At 45.6% G+C, this 24,810-nt stretch overlaps 1 protein-coding gene across 4 annotated transcripts in view; it reads right to left on the bottom strand.

The window, feature by feature from the left end:
* Positions 1-24,810, bottom strand: part of LOC124797867 (myocyte-specific enhancer factor 2) — an 896,186-nt gene that overhangs the window by 357,203 nt on the left and 514,173 nt on the right. For 3 of the 4 annotated variants that reach the window (XM_047260953.1, XM_047260948.1, XM_047260947.1), the window contains one exon: positions 6,117-6,157. The gene's annotated coding sequence lies outside the window, so the exon portion shown is untranslated. Of the gene's footprint in view, positions 1-596; positions 1,142-6,116; positions 6,158-24,810 lie in introns of those variants that run through there. The other variant, XM_047260949.1, reaches the window with a different exon arrangement.

Genomic DNA, 24,810 nt, shown 5'->3' with positions numbered 1-24,810 from the left:
GACAGTAATATAAGTACTGTCAGTTGCTAGTAGGGCTATCATATATATATATATATATATATATATATATATATATATATATATATATATATACATATATATATCTGGAAATGACTTTAGATACATAAAATAGTTGGTTAGCATGCAACGGAGATGAAACACTCTCAAAGCAAATAATATTTTTTTTCGATAATTATGGCCGTGAGAAATAAGCTGTTGCCAATGCAGGTGATAAGAGGGAGTGTCTCAAACCTCTGTCGCTCCTTTACAAAACGGCATGGGAAATGTGTCAGAATTCCGCGCACCACTTGTACGCAACTTGTCAGTGACGGCACGGCGGCGTCAAGCGACAGTTTATCGAAACAGTCTGTTTCAAGCGGGTAAACAGCACTTATCAAGTTCACGTAGAGGCCGTTTTATCAGGCAGTAATTCATAAACAAGCTACTCTCTTCGTACAGTCATCGTACTGTGCAGTCGTCTGGAGCAACATTGGCGATTAATATTCCCATTACTACAATGAGGATCAATAAAGCTACCGTAATTGATACTCCTACCATCACCTAACTCTCTGGGAGTGATCGTCAGTTATACTCACGTCACTGACAGCTCGCACAGTTTCGTTGCCAGCAGGTGGCGAGTCAGCAGGTGTAGGCCATCGGAGGGACCAACTCGACGCAAAACTCACGCAGCTTTCTTCCGTCGCCATCGCGTCCGCGAAAGTCGACATCTGCCACTCACTGATTTTCACTAACAGAACACCAGCAGCATTTCACACAATACGCACTTCTCTGTGTAAACTTATATAACTCACATACATCGCACAGAGCGAGGAAACTTGCTTTCGACACTCGGAGGCAATTTCGAAACACAGGCACTCGGACAGTTTTCCTGACTGTAAGTCGCGTATTTCAGAAATGATGAAGTGCCTAAGAAGGATATCACGGTGAAACTTCTCACTTGGAAACACTTCACTGAGCTCGAAGACGGTCGATGTCTGTGAGAGTGTGTTCGTTATGTGGGGCGACAGCAAAACTGAAAGATGGAGGGAATGTGGATATCGAAGGGAAGAGACGTGCAGGACAGGTGGGAAGAGAGGATGGTGAAGGGGGAAGACTGTGAGGGGGTTGGGGGGGGGGGGGAGAAGTTGGCAGCCAGCAGGTGGGCGCGCGGCCGGCTGGAGGCGCGCTGCTCGCCGAGCTGTCAGCCGACGCGTCCGCTAATCGCGCGCTGGACAGATTAATGAGGCGCTCCGCGCAGCACCCACCGTCGCACTGCGGACTGCCGGCCCGCCAGTAGTGGTCTGCGAGCGAGAGCAATCGAGGCGGACCGAGCCCGGCCAGGCGTACAATGTACTCGGAAGAATGCCGGCGCTACGGAGGGAGAGAGAACTGGCCGAGCGCGGCGAGTGGGAGGGGGCAGCGTAAGACTTGTCACGCTGAGATCCATCCGACAAGGCGGCTGACCGCCACAAGGTCGCCGGGGGCAATGGAAGAAGACGGAGGGGAAGTGCGAGGCCGAGAGGGGGCCCGGGCTGCGGTCACGCCGCGATCGCCGGCCACTCCAGCGCTGCGCGATCGCGCCGCTCCGGCGGCAAGTGGGTCGCGGGGGCTGGCGGCGCCAAACCCGTTCGCCGGCGCTCGCACGTCGAGGGTTTCCAGGGGGGCGGGCGGTACCGTCTGCGGCGGCAGGAGGGACCCCGCCGCCTCCGGCGCGACGCCGCGGACGCGCCCGCCGCCTCCGCGCCTCATCGACGCGCCTGTCCCGGAGCGCGGCCGCGCGTACACTGCACTGCAAGTTTTATTTCAGTAGCCGGTCGCACACTATTTCAGGACTTTTGAGTATTTCTGACCTGACCGCCCCGCGCCTGGGCGCGCAGCGGCGCACTCACACACACACCCACCCTCTCACTTCCCCCGGGCCCCTCCTCCTACTCTGGCTCCTTCCTCCAAATTAACGCTAGACAGAAACGGTACCGTCACGTGACCGACAGGGGGGCGTCTCATAATAATAACATTGCGCGCACACGCACGCGCTCAGCTAGGCTAGCCCCCCTCCCTCCGCGCCCCTTCGGACGCCAACAAAATCGCGAGAATAGATAGCTATATCGGGTCTTCTATAAATACAAAGATATCTTCGGCCGTTTACATCACGGCGTCCGCGGCGAGCGGCCCCCACAGAGGAATTGTTGCCGCTACTTCGCCGCCGCCGGTAACACCGCCCGCTAAGCGATCTACTGGCTATTCCGTGTTCCAGCTTTCTTCCGCGTGACACGTGCGACATCCGACGGAACTCTATTTCATTAAAAGACATTTGAGATGCGTAGCAAACTAGGAAAAAGATAAAAAGAACGTATAACTTTATAGCAAACAAAAACAGAAGAAAAGGAATTCACGTTGCGGTTTATGTCACTTTTGAATTTGATCGATTTACTATACCATTAACTAGTCTAGTTGCACCTAAATACTGTGTGTATATGTTTAAGCTGGCTAAAATGTACATAGTCGAAATGAATTTGCCAGGGACACCACAGAGCAATCACCACGACCGTATTCTAGCTGCACATGGTCCAGAAAAGAAAGTCGATCAAATTGAAAAGCGACTGGACGCGTGTTATGCTACATAAACCACCAATTTAAATCACAGCAGCAGTTCGTCAGCCACAACAAATGGTTCAAATGGCTCTGAGCACTATGGGACTTAACTTCTGAGGTCATCAGTCCCCTAGAACTTAGAACTACTTAAACCTAACTAACCTAAGGACATCACACACATCCATGCCCGAGGCAGGATTCGAACCTGCGACCGCAGCGGTCGCGCGGTTCCAGACTGTAGTGCCTAGAACCGCTCGACCACCCCGGCCGGCAGCCACAACAGATATAATGAATTAATGGTGGGGAGAACACACAACAAAGCAGCTCGCAGCAACCGAAGGGCTGATTGGGTCGGTCGTCGAAATATTGCGCATAAAATGGAATCAACAATTGGGCTGTAAACCCGAAAGCAGGCAATCAATCAATCAGGCCCGGGAAAACGGAGAGACCACAATACAAAGGAAGCTACAGGTGTGACCTCTTGGCGACACAGATGTAATTACACACAAGTTCAGCAAGGTAAGGACGTGACGGGAAATTGGCTGCGTCATTTATAAAGGATCTTATCAACTTTCAGCTGAATTTGCCTATGGGTAACCGTGGAAAAGCTATATGTGGATGGTTAGGCGGGGGTGAGGAGAGAGGGAGGCGTTGAATCTGGGTCCTCTCGAATACAGCTGTAGTTACGCAATCACTGTGCAACCTCCTTCGGTGAAAGCAGCGCAATAAAACCGCGTAATGAAAATGTCGCGCAAAATCATGTCCGCTCAGCAAATGGTCGATAGACGATTCACTGGCTGTTGTACACTATTATTTTCTTCAGGAAGGCATCACAACGCTTACAAATTAATTTCGCCACACCACAGTTTCCTTCATTTAGCGATGTATATGTTGATCAAAAACGAAAAATAGCTTTACAATTTCTGTTGCTAAGGCGTTAGCTATACCGCATTTCTACAAACTATCCATTTCTAACCCTGATGCTGCAAGAACTTTCTTCAACTTCATCGGCAACGCGAAAACATAAATGTTGGAGAAATTTTATGAAATCGTCCCAGTTACACAAATATCTCAGATTCGAACCGACACATCTATGCAATTTCGGTACTAAAAACAGGAATGCTCAAAAAGAGCGAACTTCTTGGAAATTTTTTACACTCATTAGATAATAGTAAAAGCGAGCAGAAAAAGCTGGCTAAGTTGGTCTAAGTTAACACGATTATACTGTATACAGCATAAACCAAACATAGCTTCGTAACATGTTGATTAGCTGAACCTCTCCCTTTTTTCCAAAATGTACTGACCGTCCCCGGAAAACTAGTGCACATTCCAGGTAGCAGTAGCAAGTGATGTAGATTAAGTACTCATAAAAATATGTGATTCCTTTATAACGTATTGAGTTACAGCTATATAAATGTAATGAGTCAACTAAATTGAATGCTAACTGCTGAAAACATCAACGATGATGAAGACGGCGGGTTTTCGAGTGAAAGGTGTATAACAACTCACAATCGTTTGAAATAAATATCACAAAATTCCATTGTCATTTTCACTGAACTTTGACTTAAAAATGAAACTTTCGTTCTGTCATCCCGGTTTTATTTTACGAGACATAATTAATGTCAGTTGTGCCACTTGTTTGTATATTTGCTCTTCCTTTATCTCCGCGCACAAGCAGATAATGGAATAACAAATGGTTCAAATGGCTCTGAGCACTATGGGACTTAACATCTATGGTCATCAGTCCCCTAGAACTTAGAACTACTTAAACCTAACTAACCTAAGGACATCACACACATCCATGCCCGAGGCAGGATTCGAACCTGCGATCGTAGCGGTCGCGCGGCTCCGGACTGAGCGCCTAGAACCGCTAGGCCACCGCGGCCGGCAAATGGAATAACATCGATAACATTGGCAACCAATGAATGTGACTGTCGGAGTAAGCATTTTGTTTAGTGAATGTTAAATTTAATTTACATGTTAATTCCTTGCTGGAATGTGTTGTTCCCCAGCGTATTGAACGGCCATACCTAATCTTTCTTTTTCTTTGTTTCTTTCTTTTCTCTCTCCTTTTTGAGTCATCCGTCTTCTGACTGGTTTGATGCGGTCCGCCACGAACTCCTCTCCTGTGCCAACCTCTTCATCTCGTAGTAGCACTTGCAACCTGCGTCCTCAATTATTTGCTGGATGTATTCCAGTCTCTGTCTTCCTCTACAGTTTTTGCCCTTTACAGCTCCCTGTAGTACCATGCAAGTCATTCCCTGATGTCTTAACAGATGTATCATCGTGTGCTTTTTCTTTGTCAGAGTTTTCCACATACTCCTTTCTTCTCCAATTCTGCACAGAACCTCCTCATTCCTCACCTTATCACTCCACTTAATTTTGAACTTTCGTCTGTAGCACCACTCTCAAATGCTTCGATTTTCTTCTGTTCCGATTTTCCCACAGTCCACGTTTCACTACCACAAAATGCTGTGCTCCAAACGTACACTCTCAGAAATTTCTTCCTCAAAGTAAGGCCAATGTTTGATACTAGTAGACTTCTCTTGGCCAGGAATTCCATTTTTGCCAGTGCTCGTCTGTTTTTGATGGCCTCCTTACAATAAAATAAATCTTTTAAAACAATAGTGGGAACTTCTTTTGCACGGTTATAATGCAAGGACACATCTAACAACACGTAACGACGAAAACAAATCAGCTAAATCATACAGGTTTCAGACGAGACGCTAACGTGAATTTCTGACATTGGTGACGCAACAGCAGCAATATTTTTGGCTAAACTATCCGGAGATTATCAATAACTTATTGACTGCATTCCATATATCTAGCTGCATACTTTTTTTGAAAGAACAGCAACTCTGATAATGCTTTAAATAAATATAAATCTGCACTTACTGAAAATTCAAAATATGTTAACAACGAATTTTACATTAAAAATCGTCCAGACCATCAAATCGCCTACGCCTGTTTCGTGCTACAGCGTGTGTGGCGCGGTCTACTCGACTCTGCTGTCTACCGTGAATTCTAAAATAATTACAGTCAGTTACTGAAACAAAAAATCGCACTCGCTCTGGTGCGTGTGGCGTCGCAGGAGCCCGGTGGCTACGGGTAATCAGCTCTCCCAGGAGTATGAACGGTAACATGTGAATGGACACGCTAAACAGTTTATCCATAAATCTACGAGTTACGTAGCGTATTTACGTAATGCATTCGACGGTGAAACAATGTCATTATCAGGCATGATGCTGGTCCCATGTTGCGTAATAGGGTTAATGAAGCACTTGTCGCCATCCCCGTGTACACACCGGATTTAATTTCGATGCAGCGTTTCCGCCCACACACTGTGTAACTACATCACCGGGAAAGCGCAAGTAAACGCATGATCACAAATGAGTGCCTTTTGTCCCCTTAACCGTACTGTTTGAAAGTTACTGGAGCTCTGGAACAAAAAATTCTGTTTCCACTGTACAAAGAATCTTCAAAATACTTACGGACAGGAGCATGGCCATTTAACGGGTACTTACCTCTTACTTCAGCAGTAAACGATATACAGCTCGTAGCGCCTCTGAAAATAAAAAAATAAATAAAAAAAATGTGTCAGAAACCTATTCAAAATAAACGAACAGGAAACTAAGAAATAATTTGCACATAAATCAGAAAGAGCAATTAACAGAAGCGTTACATTTCAGTTTAAGAATTAAAATATACACTGTAAGAATTTTTACAGCATTAATTTCTCTTGTTAACTAGTTTTTGGTTCGCCATGGTATCATCAAAAAAGAACTGACTATTGTCATCAAATATGATATTAAGAAGACAGTCAACTTTGGAAAAGATGATACAGCCGATAGGCGTGACGCAGTTTCTCAGAGTATAGTTTATCCGTGACAGTGGAACAATTGTGGGGAAAACCCAAGAGGCGTAATGGAGGCTTTACACTTGGAACGAATTATATTTTAAATTAAAAACAGCACGACAGCTAAACTATGAAAATTACTATTAAAAAGACCGTAAATTATAACGGAAAAATTTATGGGAATGCGAAGAAGAGGAATTTTTTTTTCATTCATATATATAACATATCGTAGGGGACATTTCTTCTATGCAGCGACGGAAGAGCCCTTTAATGCAGGATGAAGCACGAAAGATTACTCGATTTCCTTTCATTTTTAAAGCTATAGGGTTGCCAGCTTCGAAACTGTGCGCGGAACTTGAGTTAACGGAAATTACCCAAGATAGCGTTAAGAGCCAATCACACTAGCTTGCAATAATGGCGGACACAGAAGATGAAGACGGAGAATGTGCTAATACTCTAGCAGACAAAGAATGTTATAATGGCAAAGAGGGACGTTTTACTCATGTTAGTAAACGGTTGGCTCTAAAGCCACCGGCCACATGGTGGCCAGTTTAAATGCTATGGAGACTATGAGAACACACGCAGGAAAACTTTTAAGTCAGTTGTACAACTTCTAATCGAAATCCGTGAAAGTCTACGAAATTAGCTTGAGCGCTAACTCTAAAGCCACCGCCCACATGGTGGCCAGTTTAAATGCTATGGAGACTATGAGAACTATACAACGTGTCACTCATTCCTACATAGCTTGTTTCCTTCCAGTATTACACTCCTGGAAATGGAAAAAAGAACACATTGACACCGATGTGTCAGACCCACCATACTTGCTCCGGACACTGCGAGAGGGATGTACAAGCAATGATCACACGCACGGCACAGCGGACACACCAGGAACCGCGGTGTTGGCCGTCGAATGGCGCTAGCTGCGCAGCATTTGTGCACCGCCGCCGTCAGTGTCAGCCAGTTTGCCGTGGCATACGGAGCTCCATCGCAGTCTTTAACACTGGTAGCATGCCACGACAGCGTGGACGTGAACCGTATGTGCAGTTGACGGACTTTGAGCGAGGGCGTATAGTGGGCATGCGGGAGGCCGGGTGGACGTACCGCCGAATTGCTCAACACGTGGGGCGTGAGGTCTCCACAGTACATCGATGTTGTCGCCAGTGGTCGGCGGAAGGTGCACGTGCCCGTCGACCTGGGACCGGACGGCAGCGACGCACGGATGCACGCCAAGTCCGTAGGATCCTACGCAGTGCCGTAGGGGACCGCACCGCCACTTCCCAGCAAATTAGGGACACTGTTGCTCCTGGGGTATCGGCGAGGACCATTCGCAACCGTCTCCATGAAGCTGGGCTATGGTCCCGCACACCGTTAGGCCGTCTTCCGCTCACGCCCCAACATCGTGCAGCCCGCCTCCAGTGGTGTCGCGACAGGCGTGAATGGAGGGACGAATGGAGACGTGTTGTCTTCAGCGATGAGAGTCGCTTCTGCCTTGGTGCCAATGATGGTCGTATGCGTGTTTGGCGCCGTGCAGGTGAGCGCCACAATCAGGACTGCATACGACCGAGGCACACAGGGCCAACACCCGGCATCATGGTGTGGGGAGCGATCTCCTACACTGGCCGTACACCACTGGTGATCGTCGAGGGGACACTGAATAGTGCACGGTACATCCAAACCGTCATCGAACCCATCGTTCTACCATTCCTAGACCGGCAAGGGAACTTGCTGTTCCAACAGGACAATGCACGTCCGCATGTATCCCGTGCCACCCAACGTGCTCTAGAAGGTGTAAGTCAACTACCCTGGCCAGCAAGATCTCCGGATCTGTCCCCCATTGAGCATGTTTGGGACTGGATGAAGCGTCGTCTCACGCGGTCTGCACGTCCAGCACGAACGCTGGTCCAACTGAGGCGCCAGGTGGAAATGGCATGGCAAGCCGTTCCACAGGACTACATCCAGCATCTCTACGATCGTCTCCATGGGAGAATAGCAGCCTGCATTGCTGCGAAAGGTGGATATACACTGTACTAGTGCCGACATTGTGCGTGCTCTGTTGCCTGTGTCTATGTGCCTGTGGTTCTGTCAGTGTGATCATGTGATGTATCTGACCCCAGGAATGTGTCAATAAAGTTTCCCCTTCCTGGGACAATGAATTCACGGTGTTCTTATTTCAATTTCCAGGAGTGTATAACAGAGCATAAACTTGTGGGGAGAGACTACAGCGAAGAAGACAGTATTTGAAAACTGGGAAGTTGAGGAAGAGGATACGACTAACAATGACTATATTGAAGAACCAAAAGAAGAAAACGTTCGCAGATAAAATGAGGCAACGAAAAACTTGATGACTACCACTGACATAAATTATCACAGAGACACTCAAAGTTGCCTTTTCAATACACCACAGTTAAGACTATGTCGCTGAGCTCTTAATCACAGAATACGTAAACTCCGTAGGGGCCGCAAGCAGTCGTGCGTTAATTGATTATCACTTGTATAGATTAACCAGCCCTTCGTTCGTAGATAATTGACACGAAATATGTGCCTGACTTCCTGCCTTGGCATTGGTAGTCCGCGCACCTGGCGGTAAGTCAAGCTTATCCAAAAAGCACCCGTAAAGACCTTTGGCGATAGCCTGATCTGACCGTGATGTCAGAACGACCACCTACTTATCACGACTCAATTCTTCAGTCCCTTGGGTCGTTACAGAACACCACAATGCGTTGTTGTGGAAGTAGATGTGCTATATTTGTAGTTCGCTGTTTGTGTAAGTTTCAAGAAAAAACGGCTGCAGCACCTTTTCCATGAGCACGCCAAGTGCTTCGGCAAACAACAATCACTGCCGCGTCGGTCAAATGGCTCAAATGGCTCTGAGCACTGTGGGACTTAACATCTGAGGTCATCAGTCCCCTAGAACTTAGAAATACTTAAACCTAACTTACCTAAGGACATCACACACATCCATGACCGAGGCAGGATTCGAACCTGCGACTGTAGCAGTCCCACGGTTCCAGACTGAAGCGCCTAGAACCGCACGGCCACATCCGCCGGCCCGAGTCGGTCATCAATGTATTTATATATGAGAACTCGTGGAAGTGGAAAGTGTTGTACAGCGTTTGGAGGATTTTGTGGAATTTTGGATGTGTGTGTGTGTGTGTGTGTGTGTGTGTGTGTGTATGTGTGTGTGTGTGTGTGTGTGTGAGAGAGAGAGAGAGAGATAGAGAGAGAGAGAGAGAGAGAGAGAGAGAGAGAGAGAACGCTACGAGATGTTCTCTTCCAGCTAACAGGAACGTAGAGTCAACATCTTGCTTAGGCGATGGTCAACAGCATGTACGAATTTTACAAAATGCATAACAATGTGCTGTCTGTGATAATGCTATTTATTTTGTTACCGGTTTCGGTTTCAAACCATCATCAACGGCAGAAAAGTTCTAGCAGATGTATCACATGTCATACATACTTCGACATACGTTACCACTGAAAACCATAATTGCCAATAAAAATTAAAAATTGTGACTAGATTGATATGTGCCATCATTTTTCAATCTAGTCACAATTTTTCACTTTTATTGGCAATTATGGTTTTCAGTGGTAACATATGTCAAAGCATGTACGATGGGACACATCTGCGATAATTTTTCTGCCGTTGACGATGGTTTAAAATCGAAACTGGTAGCAGAACGGATAACATTGTCACAGACAGCACTGTGTTATGCATTTTGTAGAAATGTGGAGGTGATGTACAAGGTAAGTATAATACTCAGCGTTTAGTGTCGTCCACTACAGAATACTGAATCAAAGAATAACCCTAATTCACCAACACTGCATAATAAGCAGAGTCCAGCACACAACATGTTTACTGGTGGCTCGTAATGCGTTCGTCATTTGTCACTAATCCAATCGGCGAGCATTTTCTTAATAATGTAGCAACTGAAGATAACTAATCGCCATACAACGGACTGTCCGTATTCAGCCGTTGTAACAGGGATGCCTCTGTGTTGTTGTAGGTTCCAGCAGTCAGACCCTGCTCTTAACAATAGGCGAATTACACGCAGTATTACGTAGGCTTTTGGTGATCCTACGAACAGGTGTTGTATAGCGCGGACGTTTTGATCCACAGTGACAGTTCTCTCGTTTACACCATCTTTTCCCAGATGTATTTCGATCTCCAGATGAATGCAGATGATTTAAGGTAGGTTTTACCCATCAATAGTGACGGAGTTGTCTGCACTACACACCGATTACCAAAAAAAAATTATCTGGAAGAAGCATGTAGTCATTTCGGCACAAATCGCAGTTTTGTATGGGATAAAGGTGACCTTAGAACTTTACTGTGTATGGTGAAACGTCGACTACACGGTGTGTTACTATCATATCTCGCCACTATGTTTTCTTCGCACATGAATTCTGACACTGGAATTGGATGAGTTTCTCTGTGATGCTTCGCATCCTATATTTTGTAAGTAGTATTTACTTAGCTCGTACACGTTAGGCAAGGAAAAACATTCGCTTGGATTTGGTTGAACTCTAGAACACTCCTCGGGTTGAGGGCAGCTGCGCTCTGTGTGTTAATATTATTGGTATTGCATTTCTTCTCTTCAAAGGAACAGTCATGTGGGGATAAAGTCGAGGCCGTTGTGAAGGCGACCAAATTTAGCCGCGTTCGAGCGTTCTGGAAATTTGCTCGACGTAACAAGAAGAACGTCGTCGAGGACATCAAGCACGACACTGGCGTGCGCCACACAGCATGAGCCGCTGTGCTCGTCGAGGTAGGCCTCTTCTCGCGAGCTGCGGAAAAAACTGATTTCCCTGGACGTCTTGTACCTTTCAGTCGTTATTGTGGCATCGATGAAACACTGGCTGGAGATTCCACGACTCGAAATCACAATCGACACAGCAGTTTTTACCGTACATTCATTTCGTGTGCACAATTAGCGAATATTTTTTCGGCTAGAATCTAATGTCGTCTTTGAGTACAACAATGTTCGTGTGAAAGTGAAAACAGAACTTTCAACATATGTGGAAGGGAGAGAGAGGAGCGGGAGGTCGGAAGGGGAAATATGGCATAAAACGGTCCGTCAGAAAGCTAAAGGTAACCTTACCAACACACAGGAGAAGTATCATCTTCTACAAAGAAGTGAGAAACCTTAATTCCTTTTCTACACAGCATATACTTCATTCGTGTTGCTCCTTCTCGGCGCGCAAATGTTTGTGTTTATAAACCGAACAACGTCTGAAACGGCATTGAAGTAGTGGTGAGGACCACGGCTTCCCACACTTCCACGTCATGAATGGAAGTAAGCCGGACGCCGGCTGTCATTCGTGCGCGCTCAATCTGTCCGAGAGTATAAAAAGTTCCTCCTCAGTCACGGAGTTTGTCCCCAAATAGCATCACGGCGCCCACCTAAGCGCGACGACTGGCCTCTGGACTCGGAGCATTAAAATTAACAGCCCGTGCGCTCCTACAGACGTTCCCGACGTTATCGATCACCGGTCGATCATCGTGAGAACTGTGCCGTCTGCGTGATCCACGGGAAAGGCCGACACAGCAAACGTTGTTGGTGACGGTCTCCCAGTGAAGCAAGCGAGGTAGAAAACAGATAGAGTATTTGTCCAACACAGGAATTCTGATGAGTTTTTATCTCATAGTAATAATTTCTTTACCTGAATTGCATGGATGATCAAACCCATTATGGTAATACAGTACTGTTTGTGAAAATTCAAACAGTCAGAACGAATGGTGGGATCACTCCAAAATCCGAGGATGCGTAAGCAGTGAAACCATAATAAGTGATAAAGATCGCAGAGGGATAGTGTGCACGTAGGTCGAGCAGCGCCCTCTTTTGTGTAACTGGACGGGTCAGCCATAGCCTATGCCACGCTCAGTTGGGGTACAGCCGTCATGCGAAGTGGAAACGTGCCAGCAAGTGCCGATGTCAAAAGGCGTAAATCAGCGTGTGAGTTCGCTCGAACGGTCTCCGAATGACAAGTCTCCAGGAAACGATTTCTCGTACCGCGACATTGCTGCTCGTACAGGGACGCTGCTACGACAGTGACGCGTATGTGGAACCAGTAGACAGGATCGTTCACTGCAACGACTGGCCATTGGACCACAGAGCGGAAGGAACGCCATTTTGTCTGCATGGCCGTACCCCACAGATAAGCTTCTTCCACAGCGTTGACTCGTCGTTGGAGCACTGCGACGGGGTGAACATATCTGCCCTCTGCTGATGGAGGACTGGTGGCAAGTTTGCCACTTTCCACTGACCAGAAACCACCAACGCCTCAGACTGCAATGGGCACGTGAACACAGCCACTAGCGTGATTAGTCGCGAAATATAGAGTTTTCGGATCAGTCCAGCTTCAACTTGTCCTACAGTGATGACCTTGTGCGTGTTGGACGGGTGCCGTGATGAACTGAGTTGGGTAGATTCCACTGTTGAGCAACATAGTGGACAAACACCAAGTTTGAAGGTTTGAGGTGCCATTGGCTGTAACACGCAATATCGCCTTACCTATGTATTAAGATCAGTCTGAACAGCAACCGCTACATCAGGGAGGTTTTAGACTCCAGTGTGTTGCTCCTCCTTCAGGTACCTGTAAATGTCATATTTCATCAGCACAATGTTCGGGCACACGTAGGCGAGAAACGTACAAGCCTTCTCCGAAGAACGACGGGTACCATTGCTTCCCTCGCCTGCACGTTCGTCTGACATATCGCACGTCCAACATGTCTGGGGCATGGTCGGTCGGCATGATTTGCGGACACGCCTACAAACCGCGAAGCAGTGTGTTCCTCAATAGTGTATTCGGGCTCTCTTTGATTTCGTACCACGACATCTAGAAACTCTGTTTGCAGCACGCAACGGTTTCACGCCGTACTTAATTCTCGTGGTCAAGTGCATATATACTTCTATAATTTTAATTATTTGCGTTTCGTCATGTACCTAACTTGTGGAATAAATTCCATTTTAATCACATGTCTCCTTCTTGGTTAATCATATTCTGGACGTTGTAGCTCTCCCTTTCGTGCTCGCTAAGGAAATTAGAGCTTTCTAAGGAAAATGTTTTACCCCAACATGTTTCAGCACGTTTGTAGCTGTTACGACGTATTTTACGGGCAGGACAAGAAGTTTTTGTCGACATTTCACGAGTTTTGCTGATAAAATATATCAGAGGCGTGTGCAACAGCTAGAAACGACAATATCAAAAGAAATAAGTGTTTTAACACGTCTTCAGCAAGTGAAGCACGACCACAGCTTCAAAGGAAAACCTAACCGAATGGACAGGAAATCCTAAAAAGTTTTGATCGTATGTCAACGGATGGAAGCCACTTTTCTAAATATTATGCGGCGACAATCGCATCAAAATGGAAGAGGACAAAGAGAAGGCCGAAATACTGACGCTTTTGTTCCAGAACTGTTACACGGAGGAAGATCGTACGGTGGTTCCTCTAAGTCATCGCACGAAAGCCAAAGTGTCAGATGTCGACCGCAGGATAGAAAAGCAACTGAAATTGCTCAACAGAAAAATGGTCAGTGGAAGTTTCATTAACTTCTCACAGAATAATTATCGACAACTGTAGCAGTCGTGCAGTATAGCGGTGTATTTGGTTCCGAGAGTCGGTCGAGCCACATGCACAAATTCGCTGAAACACCGTCCGTTCGAAAAGTTCCGAGATTCTTTTTATTCCTGGCGTGCAAGCGACGTCAGTGTGGTAAATACGGTGGCGGCTTCAAGTAACAACGGTAAACAACAGATGTACGAGTACATTCAATCTGTGAGCTGTGAGGAGGCAGTGTTAAGTAGCCGATGTGTGCCCGTTGTGTGTCACAAATCGCAATGGACAAAGTTTCTAAATCAAGTGTTTCACGACATTCTAAAGAAAGTTTTGGAGAAGTGAACATTGTGTGCAATGTTTCTCTTGCACACCTCGACTCCCAAACAAACACGACAACGTATGGCCGTTTGCTGCGACTTGATTGAAATGCAAAGCGCTGGAAAAAAATCATCACGGATGACGAGACTTGGTATTACCAACACGAACCTACCACTAAACGACAAAGTGCAGATATCAACGTGGAGGATCAACCGACATTCAAGCCAATGTGACGCGCGGTTTTAATAACATGCCAAAGAAGTACTTTTTTGACAGGTCCACATGAATGTATAACATGTTTTGTTTTGTGCTCAAGTGGGGAGGGGGGGGGGGGGCGGAAGGCTATGTGGAACATCTGAAGCATTAAAACCGCCACCTTAACGTTTCTCTGGTCTGTTTAAAACCGCCACCTTAACGTTTCTCTGGTCTGTATTAATTCAGACTCGAAACGTTTTGGACTGACGGGGTGTGTGACGTCAAGTTGTGCATCAGAGGATATGCGGGTCAGTAAGGCTCGATGTGTCAACACATACCGGATATGATTGTTAAGGTGGACTATTTTAGTTCGTCGCATGAGATGTATTCGGATAACCCAACCAGAAAGTAAACAGTTGTATTAGAGTACTAATACGAAACAGTTTCAACTTGTTACGAAGTGTGGACACTTTCACACTCATCCGTCTTGCTTCAAAAGAAGATGGCTTAACGCGGCCGCGTCCTCGGTGCCTGAAAGCGCGGGCCAGGCGCTACGGATCGGAAGCGGCCGACACGACGCGACGCGTCCCGGGCTGTCCCGGCGCGGCCGTAGGCGTCGGCCGCCCCTCGGATATGATTAACGCGCCTGGCGCCGCTAATTGCTTTCAATTAGCGCGCCGAGCCTGATACAGCCAAGGTCGGCCGGGCACGTGGGACGGCCGCTGAGGGGGCAGATTTCGAGGGAGGGGGGGGGGGGGTGGCAGGAAGAGCCCAGCCTAGGGCATTTCATCAGGAGGGGGAGGGGGCGAAAAAAGTCGTCTAGACTGGAGCAAACGCCGTTGTAACGAAATCACAGGGAATATTTTTCGCCGTCCCAGCTTCGTAACGAAGTTAAAACCAGAGCATTGTGCGTCTGTCCCAACGATGCCGTGCAACTAATGCAATTTGAAGTTGCCACGTCACGTTTTCGCCCGTAATATCTCGAACCACATGCGATAGAGGTAACAGGCACCATTTTTACTAAATGATGGAAAACTCAAGCCCCTACAGCTTAAGTTTTATGGAGCTGGTGGCTTGACACACAACTGTCCTGAATCATACTTAACAAACATAATGTAAAAATTTATGCTGAATAACTCAATGTTGGAAGGAGAGAAAAGTTTAGTGACTGTGGAGAAATGACGAAGGGAGTCCCACAAGAATGAATTCTGTATCCACTCCTATTCCTTATACACTGACAGAAAAAAAATTGCAACACCAAAGTATATTTAATGTAGAGTAATTAAACTTCGGGAATACAGTAGTCTAGGTAATATATGTGAGTGATTAACATTCCAAGATCACAAGTTAATGTAAGCGCGAGATAAGCCATTGCAAATGTGAAACGCTGATACATTAATAACCCGTGTAAAAGCCAGAATGTTGAATGCAAGCATGCAAACGTGCATGCACCGTGTTGTATAGGTGCCGGAAGTCAATCTATGGCATGCAGTTCCATGCCTGTTGCACTTGGTCGGTCAATACAGGGACGGTTACTGCCGTCTGTGGATGATGCTGGACTTGCCGTTTGATGACGTTCCATATGTACTCGAATGGAGAAAAATCTGGTGATCGAGCAGGTCAAGGGCACATGCCGACACTCTGTAGAGCCTGTTGAGTTACAACAGCGGTATATGGGTGAGCGTTATCCTGTTGGAAAACACCTCCTGGAATGCTGTTCATGAATGACAACAGAAGAGGCCGAACAACCAGATTGACGTACAAATTTCCAACTAGGGTGCGTGGGTTAACCACAAGAATGCTCCTGCTGTCTTACGAAATCGCACCCAAGACCATAACTTCACGTGTAGGTTCAGAGTGTCTAGCATGCAGACACGTAAGTTGCAAGCCCTCAAACGGTCTTCTCGTAACCAACATATGCCCATCACTGGCACCGACGCAGAACTAGCTTTCATCAGAAAACACAACAGACCTCCAGCCTGTTATTCAATGAGATCTCGCTTGACACGACTGAAGTGGCAAACGGCGGTGGTTTGGAGTCAGTGGAATGTATGCTACAGGGAGTGTGGTTCTGAGTTGTCCTTGAAGTAATCGATTTGTGACAGTTCGCTGTGTCACTGTGATCCCAAGTGCTGCTTAAACCGGTGCTGCAGATGCAGTACGATGGGAGAGAGCCACACACCGAACACGATGGTACTCCCTAGCGGTAGTGCCACGTGGCCGTTCGGAGCCCGGTCTTCTTGCGATCATACATTATCGTGACTACCGCTGCCAGCTATCATGTTTGGAGGCTATATTATAACATGGCTTCGTTCAAACTCACTGACGTGCTGATAATGGCGTCTTTGTCGCCTTAAAGGCATTCTTGACTAACATCACCACACCACGCCCAATCTCAAAGGTAACTGACGCTCACGACCGTTACAGCGTGTGTTTAAAGCAAACCTGATGGTAGCGCCACTCATGCGTCTGGCGTGAAATTTTAATAAACATCTTCTGGAAACACGCCTACCTACTTTCGAACTTTCGTTAACGTCGCGCAACTCCTTCTTAGTGCCGGGATTTTTTTTCCGTCTGTGTATACGAGACTGATGTTCCACAAAGCATCCATCAAGCATAACTGGTGTCTTTTACAGATGATACTAGTGTTATAATAAATCCCATTAGAGAGAAAGCAACAGAAGAGATGGTTAATAATGTTTTTCAAAGAATTATTAAGTGGTTCTTTGAAAATGGATTCTCCTTAACTTTGAGAAAACTTACTATATTCAGTTCCATACGACAGATGTAGACATACCAACAATTCATATAGCACATGAACAGGAATCAGTAAACAGGGTAAAATGCTCCACATGTTTGGATGTACATGGTGATGAAAACTTGAACTGGAAGAAGTATGTTATTGCGCTTCTCAAACAATTGAGTTCAGCTACTTTTACACTTCGTATAATTGCTAGTCTTAGAAACATGCGAATCAACCTGTTGACATATTTTGCAAAAAATGGTTCAAATGGTTCTGAGCACTATGGGACTTAACATCTATGGTCATCAGTCCCCTAGAACTTAGAAATACTTAAACCTAACTAACCTAAGGACATCACACACATCCATGCCCGAGGCAGGATTCGAGCCTGCGACCGTAGCAGTCGCGCGGCTCCGGACTGAGCGCCTAGAACCGCTAGACCACCGCGGCCCGCCACATATTTTGCACAGTAGCGCCTTATGGAATAATTTTCTGAGGCAACACACCATTTAGAAAGAAAGTATTGATTGCACAAAAGCCAACAGTAAAAATAATATGTGATATTCACCTGCCACCCGCCGTTGTCATGTTGGGACCTTTCCACAGAGTTACGCATTTTAACTGCACCCTCATAGAATATATATTCCCCAGTATACAAATTCGCTAGTGAAATTTATCATAAATCATCTATCACAGTTTCTGAAGAATAGTGACATCCATACCTACAACTTTAGAGGGAAAAATTATCTTTATTATTCATTGTTAAAGCTGTCAGTAGCTCAGAGTGGGGTTAGAATGCAGGAATAAAAATCTTCGATCATTTCCCCAATACCATTAAATGCCTGACAGGTAGCAAGACAAGTTTTAAATCCAACATAAAAGCATTTCTCCTGGACAACATCTTCTATTACATGGACGAATTTTTATTCAGAAACTGATAATCTTTAAAAAAGGTATTTTTAAGTGTAGTTGCATTATTAGCACTAAGAAACTATTTGTTCATCAATGTTACCAGTAATCATGTATACATGTCCTGTAAATTGATTCGTTCCACATTATTTCGATAGAAGAATCGTTCAAGTATTCTACGGAACACGTAGCTAACTAACTAACTATTTTCACATTCGGAGGATTCAAATTTTGTGAAAAGATCTCCCACAAAGAAAAACGCCGATGCCTCAGTACTTGCTACCCCAACTCGCGTTATCATATCCGTGACACTCTCTCTCCTAATTCGTTATAATACAAAACGGGCAGCCCTTCTCTCAACTTCATCAGTCCTCTCAACTTCATCAGTCCTCTCTGGTAAGCTGTCCTATAGCAGAGTAGGACAAGTACAGTGCAGGCAGTCTCTTTTGTAGACGAGGCGGCACGGAAACAGTCCAAGGGGGTTTTCGCTCCACCTCATTATGCAAAGGCTTCTTTACTCTACCAAATTTTGCCTCCCTACTGTATTATCCTAACAAGGTACCCAGTGTCTTCCTCAGATGAAGAAACCACTCCATGGTAGGCATTTCCAAAATGATGACGTGATCATTTTCGAGCCTGAATGTTTCCTGGACAGCCAGATGCAGACTTCAGCAACCTAGGTCTCCATAAGTCAAAAATCGTTGGAAAAATCCGCCGCAATCAAGGGTGAACTAATAGGAAACTACCAATACTCTCACCAAGTTTTCTCTTCGCAGCTTGATTTTTTCGAAGTGATGATTATAACTTCATGATTACCCTTTGTGCAGCCACTGCAAAAAGTAGTCGTCAATTTTTTTACTTCTCTACCACCATATTTCCTGGTGATACTGCCGTGAAAAAAAAAAAGGTTTTCGTGTTTCACTTGTATGCACACTGCTCAAAAAAGTTTTCGTCACACGCATATCTGGGATCGTTTGTGGGCTTAGATTCAAGATTAGCAGGAAATGTAAAAATAAGTCTTATGAAACTAAAAAAATACTTTATCATGAAATGAAAAGAAAAACAAAAATAACTTCACTGTGTCAAAAAGGGCAAATCTTCGAAAATATGTGGATAACATTTGTTACCGTGTTGCCCAATCACATGCACTGAAACATGATTAGACCCTCCACACGATGGTGGACACTTTGCTGCTCAAGCCTGTCCGACTCACAGTTAGTGTCCCTCTCGAGGTCATCAAATGTGCGGCGACCAATCCTGCGACTCAACTGGTCCCAAGCATTATCATTAGAGTTCGTGTCGGTAGGTACCACAGGTTATTCCATCCGTTTCATTCCTACCTCTTGGAGGAAGCTACTCACGAGGTGAACATGGCGTGACAGTGCCTTTATCTTCTTAAAAGACGAATCCATCGCCGAAATGTTGACTGCTGTACTCTCATTACTCTCGACAGTAATGAGGAGTTCAATTTCCGTACATAATATTGACTCAAAACATGATTGACCTACCTACCTACCTATCTACCAGTAGAACCAGTAGGTCTGAATGGTTGAAACGTGCAATGGTAACTGGCGGCCGATACACGTATCTAAAACGATCATCACCCGTCGGACAAATCATGCATACGCCGATGAAGACAAATCTATGTCATTTATTCTGGTTCCATTACAAGTGGGAGACTTACTTACATTATGTGCGCACCATGGTAACCAGGGGTTTTGACTGATGTTCGTAATGGATGCCTAAAGGCCTAACTAATAGTATCAAGACGGCCGTGTGCTGTCTGGGTTGGCAGAGAGGCCCGCTCCTCCTCCACGTCCCCTTTAATCAAAAACACGCCGATAGTTTCAGTCTTTCTGTATTTGCAAGATATTAAGAATTATTTCGATTTATGAGTTTTGAGCTCGAAATCGCCTTTTTACTGGCGTGGAGGTGAGACGGACACTATGTAAGGTTCGAGCGTAGAAGCATGTCACACTTTTATCGTCAGTGCAGCGGGTGACACCCTTGTACCGGCAGTGCAGGGAGAAGCTTGTTTCGGCAGTTACGTGCGACTCTAGTTTGTGCTGAAGTTAGAAAATTTCGCCAAGCTGCAGGCTACGACATGCTTAGAAAATTTCGGCCACAGTAGGGACCATTCTCTGTCACTTCTGTAATAATTATAATCGAACTTAGTTAATTGCCGAAAATAAATTAGCGCACCCTTATAGAGGCTTCAAATTCACTCAGTATGTATCGTTGCAACAGTACATATGTAGTACACCAAATGAATACAGCGATGGTTAACGTCCCCTCCAGAAATACCAAAAGTGACACAGAGTTGTAGCTTAACGCGCCCCAGGCCATAAGATCTGGGTTGGGGCCAGTACGTCTCGGACGAATGCACTCTACGAGACAACGCTCACGAGGTCTACATCGTACGCCCAGTGATAGTAACAGTCGAGCCGTGCTCGTCGATGCTGTGTGAGTGGAAGACAAGCTAGAGGTTTGTGTGCCCGTAGTCTCACTGCTAATAACCGCTTTATAACAGTTCCTGTTCACATGTCTGGGCTCACAATCCCTCTTACCTGTGTGTGGTAGCTGTACGATCTGCCACTGCACCCTTCAAATACGACGATCCTGGCGGACGTCTATGCTGTGTGGACGTTCAGAACCTCGACTACGGGCGTGAGAATGTTCACGTGACCACTGATACCAGTATCGTTGTACAATTGACGCAGCACGTCCAACTTGTGCGGCAATTCTCCGAAAGCACCGTCCCGCCACATGGAAGGCCACAGTTTTACCCTTTTCAGACTCGCTGTAAGGAAGCACGAGTGCGCCTCCATGACATGGTTACCTGCTTGCTTCACATGTCTGCACCACACTAAGTCTTCTCATTAAGAGCATTCCCTATTAAAGCTTAGACAGAGATGGCGCTCTGGTAGCTAGGCATAACGCTATTCGTTGGCGGTTGACGTTGATACCATTATGCGTACATCTACTATCCGCCAGTTGGCATATGCCTTCATCGGATCAGAATCGACATCAACTTTGCAGGAGTAGTAATCTTTTTCTGGCAGTGTATAATATTGGAGCTTTACGCTGCTTTACTTGGGACTCCTGTTGGAGGCGGTATACACGGTACTGGTGGTATAAGCGCCGATAGTGTAATCATTGGTACTTTGATATGTATCCACTTCAGTGTAAGTGTGTTAGTTGTCTTTTCTCTCTGTCTGACAGTCTTCCCGCAAACATTTCACATTATTTACTACCTGCTGTTTTCTTCACAGTCGTAACTGCGCCACTAAGTGGACTACGCCCGTCAGTATGAACTAACAGTCCACGCGTCCACACTTCAGCACCTGAGCTGCTGCCCAGGAGAAAATAAGCATGAATGGTTTGCCACAGGTAATTGGTTGTATTAACCAACCTAAAAACGTTCGCCTCCTAATATTTATATTATTAGTCTGCAAATGAAGTAAATACTGATGTCATGTTGTTCACTGCATTGTCCTGTAAACAAATAAAATATCTGGATTTATACCTTGTATAGCTGCCTTCGCCGATCTTTGAGGTACTTCATCGAGACAATTATAGTGGGAATCGCGATGGAACTCGGCATTTTTCACATTAACAAACAGTGGGAGAAGTAAAAATGATAAGAGACATAAAAAACTTAGGACTGAGCGGGGATCCACCGGAGATCTCTGGACTCGAAGTCTGGCATTTTATCAGCTAGTCAGAGAAAGGCTGTTACACATAATAAATAAGACAAGACCGCAAATACGGAGCTATGATGCGTTCACCAAGCGCCCACCTTACCGCTTCGCCTGGTAGCCTATACTTATTAAGTTTAGACGATAAAGAGATATCTGAAACCACCGAGCCTCTAGCCGAATGCCATTATAGGCATCGGATTATTATTATTATTATTATTATTATTATTATTATTTTATTGTGTGACTGTGGACTTTTCTGGCGTGTACTACTGATAAGAAATTCTCGGGTTTCCCGCCAGGTGGCAGTGATGTGATACCGTGACGTTACAGCGAATGTCATACTGAACATCTTATCGCGATTTCATTTTACAAATTACGGCCGTCAATGACAAATTTAGTCGTTCACGACTGCCAGCCTCAAACTGTGAGAAGGCATCAGTGGACGCACGTGTTAAAAAACTAGTTTTTATAACATGCTGCTGAAGATCGGTTTACGCTCGATACGAACTGTGCAGTAAAAAAAGGTGAAGAGTACGGTCTACTGGGTAGTTTTTTCAGTTGCTGTAATTCGCCCACTCAACTTGAGAGTACGGCCTTTAAACCTCAAATGCACCAGCCTGCTTTGCCCCTACCCCTGCTTTACGAGTGAGAACTTTCTAGCGCACAGCGTGTGCGCACAGAGCGGGCGCCGTGCAACGGGCACGCGATACGCGGAAAGGACCGGCGGCGCTGGGGGCGTGACGTGCGCCACGGCCGCCCCGACTGGAATGCGAGCAGGAAGGAACTGCCGCGAAGACCTTGGCGGGTCGCGCCGCCGTCGCGGGCCCATTACCCGCTAAGCGGCCGCAGCACGAACGCGATCCGCGCCGCACCAAGCCACGTCCTCGTCTGTTCAATCAGCACAGCGCAGCAGTTACCTACCTACCTACTTACCTACCTGTCCACTGCACTTCTCGATTCCGTAACTTGGTTCTTAATCCGACTCTCATACACACAACACAAGGTAACAAAACTCTCGGTTATTACACCGGCTGCGAAGAAATTTGCTATAACAGTCGCCGTATGTATGGCATCTGTCATTTATTAATGACAACGCGACAAACTGGGATATCCGCGTCGCGCAGTAGGAAATCACTTTGTTATAGAAGCACACGGTCATGCTGAGAAGTACGGAAACACAAAATGTTCTGGAGTCTGCTGTACATACTATAGACGCAAATTAAGTTGACACTCGGCGTGGTGGCAGATGGTAGCGATCGCAAATGCGAAATCCCTTTACGGTCGCTCCCATTATCCACCGCGTCGGGTGGCAGCTTACTTTGCGCGTATAGCACCACATCTCCTCAGGAACTTACTTATTACTTCCAGGAAGCTAGTCTCTGTCTCAGAGGCGCACCCAGCGAGGCGGTGCAATGTCCAGACACTAGACTAAACTAGGATGGTGGTTCAAATCCCCGACAGCCCGTCCAGAACTAGGTTTCCCGCCATTTTCGTAAATCGCTTAAGCCGAACGGCGCGAGAGTTCCAAAGGGCGCGGCCGATTTTCTTCCACACCCTTCTCCTACCCGCTTGTTTGCTCCAAATCGTATGATATACCACAGAGTTCTGGAGACCTTTCTCGCCTCTCAGTTGTTCGTCTAGCCCAAATTCTGCATACAATAAATCTTCCGAACCACACAAAATATTTTATCTGTGCTTTGCGTGTGCATATAAAACTGGTACAATGGTGGTTCGCGTCTGTTTGACATCAGTTCTAAGAACAATAATTTTATAACTATTTCATATAGAAACTCATTCTCCGACTTAAAAAAGATTTCATCTCCTATTAAAACACTTATTGATGGTTTTATTGTTACCCTACAGTCCACTAATCACAATACTTCTCCCTCTTTCCATTGCACTTCACAAGTCACCGTTAAAACTTGCTCTCTTCTATCTTGTAACGACATATTAGAATTTCTTACTTTATCTTTTCTGTTTTAGTAAAATTGCTTTTCTTTTCTCTAAGAGCAAATATAATAGTCTGACTGCGAAGAGTGTTGTTTATGATGAAGAAAAGACTCATATATATGAGTCACAATGCTTGAAGTTTGGAGGAACACGTTTAGTAGCTAAGTTACCTTTCTAAAGCAATATCCGTCTTTTGTTTGACATACTTCTCTTGTCGCTTCTTCTTCGCTTTTCCTCCTCCTAACCACGATCTGTTCATACCTTGTAAGTTCCTTTAAGTGGCTATAATCATTCATTTTTGATAAAACATTGTGTCATGTTCTTTTATGTTGTACCACTAATACCCCTGGTATGTTATTGACATATTTTACAGTGGAATTGCGGGTCAGTCTTACGTATGGACGCAAATAACTGGCTTGTGCGATTCTGCTTAGCCGTCATTGCGGCCATCTCACCGAGAAAACCGTGAACTGTAGTAATTATTCATAAATTCCTTGTCATTTAATTGGCGAACTCCGACTGCTCAGTGCTATTAAACTGGCGCACTTACGATATTCCACACGTTCATGGTCGCGAAAATACGAAGCAAAGCCAGTTATTTCTAAAGAAAGAAATCTCGTGTCTCACAGCAAATAAGTCTGTGGACTTTTCGTCAAAGAAAACGAATTAACATTAGTGGCCAGGAAGGTATCTCAAAATACTAGTTTGCTGCATTCCACAATCCCTCAGGACAGGAAGAGAGAGGGACTTTCCTTACGAATGAGATTCAACGCGGCTTCAGCTACCACACTGGTGCGAAATCCCGGTAAGTAGGTATCGTCGGTATTTGAAGAAGATAGTGCCACTTATGGACGGCCCTCTACCCCCTCCCCCCTTTTCCACAATACAATCCTAAAAAGATAAACATCGTCACCAATAAAGATTTCATAATCGCGTCAGTCAATAATAATGGACAGCTAGTACATTACTCAAAAACAGTGGACTGATG

The sequence above is a fragment of the Schistocerca piceifrons genome, chromosome 5 (assembly GCF_021461385.2).
Source record: "Schistocerca piceifrons isolate TAMUIC-IGC-003096 chromosome 5, iqSchPice1.1, whole genome shotgun sequence".
Classification (NCBI taxonomy): Eukaryota; Metazoa; Arthropoda; class Insecta; order Orthoptera; family Acrididae; genus Schistocerca; species Schistocerca piceifrons.
This window is presented reverse-complemented; position numbering and strand designations above follow the sequence as displayed.